The sequence below is a fragment of the Neovison vison genome, chromosome 5, assembly GCF_020171115.1.
Source record: "Neovison vison isolate M4711 chromosome 5, ASM_NN_V1, whole genome shotgun sequence".
Taxonomy (NCBI): Eukaryota; Metazoa; Chordata; class Mammalia; order Carnivora; family Mustelidae; genus Neogale; species Neogale vison.
The window spans coordinates 68,306,645-68,311,156 of NC_058095.1; the positions used below are offsets into that span (position 1 = coordinate 68,306,645).

The following is a 4,512-nucleotide window of genomic DNA, read 5'->3' on the forward strand; positions in this document are numbered from 1 at the left end:
CTTTTGATCTCTGACAAAGATGATGAATATTCATTTTGATCAACAGTTTCATTATAATCATATATATATTTTTTTTTACTTAACAAGAGTGTACTTACTATTAAATTCATAGTGTATGAAAGCACCCATAGTTTTATATTTCAGAAATTTATTTTCACATATTTAGTGAGTATTTGGGAAATAAGGATTTGGCATTTTCTGTTTTTTATACTTAAAACTCATATTTCTATAATTTTTCCAATGTGGAATTTGAGATGATGATGGATAAAGCTTACCTGATACAAAGTTCAGCTCCTTCTTTATGCTTAAAGATAGATGTTTAAGAGTGAGTGTCTGGGCTTCAGTATTTCAGACTTAGAAGTAGAAGGAGCTTGTTGAATGTCAACAGCAAGATTTCTATTATACAAATGAAAGCACTGATTGACTAAAGGGAATTTAAATAACTTACCCTCAATGATAAATTTTGTCAGTAGTGAGAAAGAGAAAAATGTGTGGACATAGTGGCAGTGAAAACTGAAACACAAGCCACAACTTAAAAGTATATCCTGAATCATAAAATAGAAGGTGACAGAGAAATCATGTTTATCACCCATTATCTAAACTCATTCTTTTAACACCAGTTTACTTCGACCTGCAGTGTTTAGATCAGACTACACACAAGCTGATCAACAGTGATTCTACATGGCCTCATAAATCCTAAAGACAGAGACCTCCAACAGTTCCAGCAACCTTTGCATCGACACCATCTGACCAATGCTTCCCAAGGTCATCCCTTGACTCCTGCACCCAAAACTCCAGAAGTTCTCTTTCCCTGACTTCATTCTCTTTCTTTTGCAGTACTTTACAAATCCCCATGGTGTGTGGACTCTTTTGCTGCATCAAGTAATAACTTTTGACCACAGGTGTGTACCTGGTGGTCTTTGGTTGATGGGAATTAAAGTTAGTCAAGCCCATAGTAAGAAATCATAGAATTCTTTGGATTCTATTTCAGAAAGACTCCCACTTCCCCCCTCTCATTTTATCCTGGCAAAAGTCCACTCCATTTTTCAAATTGGATTTCTGGTTCAAAGAAATCCTATCTTTCCACTTAGGCCTTTATTTATTTCCAGTTTTGAAGATTACAATGGGAAAACATCTGAAAGAATATTCGTTTTTGAATTCAGCAACAATGGCAAAAATTGTATAGAATCAAAATACTCTAGAAAAGCTATCTTAAATTCTTGACTAAAAATAATATGCATTGTTTGGTATAGGCACATTTATTTAATACAGTAAATTCATATCTGATATAACTATGTACCATAATATAATAAACAAAATTATACATTGATAATATTCATGTTAAGGTTTGATAGGGAAATTTAAATTATTATTATTAATTCTTTTTCTGTTTTTCATAAGCTTCCAAAGATGTATACTTATTAACTAAAATTCACAAATGATATAACTACATTGTAACACTTACAATCCAGAGCCTACTGATATATTTCAATATATGTGGTTCATTTATATGATATACACTAGTTTTATTGAAAGGTCATGCTAAGAGAAAAGGTGGAAGACCTGTAAAGCTACAATGCTGGGTAAGTACAGTCACTACTAGCAAGTAACCAACTAACTCGCTCTTAAGAACTCCAAATATGTATTTTCAAATTATCTTGAAATCACATAAAATTAGAAATGATTAAAACAAAAGTACATAACAAAAATTAGAATTGCTTAAAACAAAGTGCATATTAATTACATATGTGGAAACATCAGATTTTTCTAAAGGTAAATATCAGAAGAGAACTTTAGCATACTTTAGAAAACTTTAGTATATTATTTAATGAAAATATTAAGATAGATAGTAGAATACCATCTGATGCATGATTCTAAAAACAGTTTTTGAATTTTCCTATTTCAGATATTTGCAGTATTATCTTGGGCAAGTCACTTGAACTCTCTGAGATGGTGTTTTATCAGATTAAGAGATGCTCTGTCTGCCTATCAGGTTTATTGCGGGGTTCAACAGGAATGATATAGACATAGAAGGCTTTATAAGCTATATAAAGAACCTACATAGATACTCAGGGAAAATGAGAGGTTCTAAAATCACATAGCAAAAGAAGTGATACATTTTTAAGAGTGAAAATATCCCATGATAGAATTGTCTTTATCGTGAAAATATTTTTTTTGGTCATATGTTCACTATAATGTCAGATTACATATTGCTTAGCAAAATGTAATGAAAAACACATTTCTACCACAGGGAAGCTTAATGACCTTAATAAAATCATTTAGCTTCTCTGAGCCTTAGTTTTCTCATTTGCAAATTTGAGATAAAGAAGAAAAGAACAGAAAATTGTAATCAGATGAGGTTACTGGTCATAGTGACTGAAATGGCAAAACAGTGCCTGATCCCTTTTACTTTGTCTTCAACTGGCTGGTTTATCAGTATTTCCCTATTGGGTTTCTGGGCCTTCCCTCTTCTCCCTATGAATCACCCCCCAACCCGCCACTCTCCACATTAAGGCAAGAACACAAAACAAAACAAAACAAAAATCAAGTTACTTCTCAGGACTCTAGGCAAATTCTCATCATTCTTTCAAAAGAAGAAGAGATTATGCTGAGTGAAATAAGTCAAGCAGAGAGAGTCAATTATCATATGGTTTCACTTATTTGTGGAGCATAACAAATAGCATGGAGGACAAGGGGCGTTAGAGAGGAGTAGGGAATTTGGGTAAATTGGAAGGGGAGGTGAACCATGAGAGACTATGGACTCTGAAAAACAGTCTGAAGGGTTTGAAGTGGCGGGGGGGTGGGAGGTTGGGGTACCAGGTGGTGGGTATTATAGAGGGCACGGCTTGCATGGAGCACTGGGTGTGGTGAAAAAATAATGAATACTGTTTTTCTGAAAATAAATAAATTGGAAAAAAAAAAGAAGTCAGCCTGGGCAAACTTCTATTCCCATGTAAGAGGTTCTGTTCTACCTAATAAAGAAAGAGCAGCAGCTTTTCCTTGCTATGTAAGCAAATTAAAGGTCAAAAACAGAGGACAGAAAGAGATGGCTTAACTTTGAAAAAATATAACCTTCTCTAAATTTTTAATACATGCCTTCTCACCAATTGTTTTTGTTTGCTACTGGTCAGATTACAAGATGCTACAACTATACACGTGCAAGGCAGCAGGCGGGCGAGGAAGTAGCGTCTTCAGCAGCATCTGTCACAGCGGTGTTTGCCTGAAGCTCCGAGGCCCACGGAGGGACATATCTCCCCACCGGCGGCCGTGGGCTTTCGCCTTGGGCTCAGAGCTAGCTTCCGTGAGGCTGGGGGCTTGCAGCGCGCGGCTCCTCTACCACCTCACAGCCACCGCGGCTTTAGCGGCCTTGATGCGCAGGGGGCTGGGGATGTGGGAGTGTGGGAGATACTCTCCACCGGTGGGTCCCGGCGTGGCTCTCAGACCCAGCCGCTGCGGCGCTGCCCAGAGCTGCGACCCAGATCCCCTGCTTCCCTTCGGGCTACTCTGAGCAACGGTGCTCCTGAGCTCCAAACTCAGGCTGCCAGGGCAAGTGTCTTCATGAACCCAGAGGATGTCCAGGAAGCAGTACAATGGTCTTGAAGACAGTTGTTGCATCAAATACTTCATATTTGGCTTCAATGTCATATTTTGGTTCTTGGGAATTGCATTTCTTGGAATGGGACTGTTGGCGTGGAATGAAAAAGGAGTTCTGTCTAATACCTCTTCCACTACCAATCTCCGGGGCTTTGACCCAGTCTGGCTCTTCCTCGTGGAGGAGTGATGTTCATTTTGGGATTCGCAGGGTGCACTGGAGCCATACGGGAAAACACTTTCCTTTTGAAGTTCTGGCAGTGCTGTGGGGCTTTTGGAGCTGATGACTGGAACAAAAATATTTGCTTCAATTGCACAGATTCCTATGCAAGTCCAGAGAGATGCCGTGTGCCATTATCTGGCTGCACCAAAGACCCCGTGGAAGGTGTCATCAACACTCAGTGTGGCTATGATGCCAGGCAAAAACCAGAAGTTGACCAGCAGATTGTAATCTACATGAAAGGCTGTGTGCTCCAGTTTGAGAAGTGGTTGCAGGACAATTTAACCATGGTGGCTGGTATTTTCATAGGCATTGCATTGCTACAGATTTCTGGGATCTGCCTGGCTCAAAATTTGGTTAGCGATTTCGAAGCTGTCTAGGGCCAGCTGGTAGAGCCCTGCCTCGCTGCTGTATGACACTGGACAGACCCAGCCTTCCTGACCCTCCAGCATGCCCTGCCACATCAACGCGGCAATCCCACTGGACAGAACTGCTGAGAACTTGGTTTGGGGTGGGTACAACTGAGAAATGCTGCTCACTGACTGAATTAAAAAGATAACCAGTATAAAAGTCATTGCACCATGCATCTCTGCTGTATCCATGAATTTATGGGTGGTTGGATACTTACCAAAAAAGAAAAAAAGGGAGGGTGAGGGACCCAGCTGTACTTGAATTTGTGGAACACACAGTCTTGTTCTCTC

The 4,512-nt window shown here is 39.3% G+C and overlaps 1 pseudogene; it reads left to right on the top strand.

Moving 5' to 3' along the window:
* The first annotated feature begins 3,530 nt into the window (after window positions 1–3,530).
* On the top strand, window positions 3,531–4,191 carry LOC122906835 (annotated as a pseudogene).
* The last annotated feature ends 321 nt before the right edge of the window (window positions 4,192–4,512 follow it).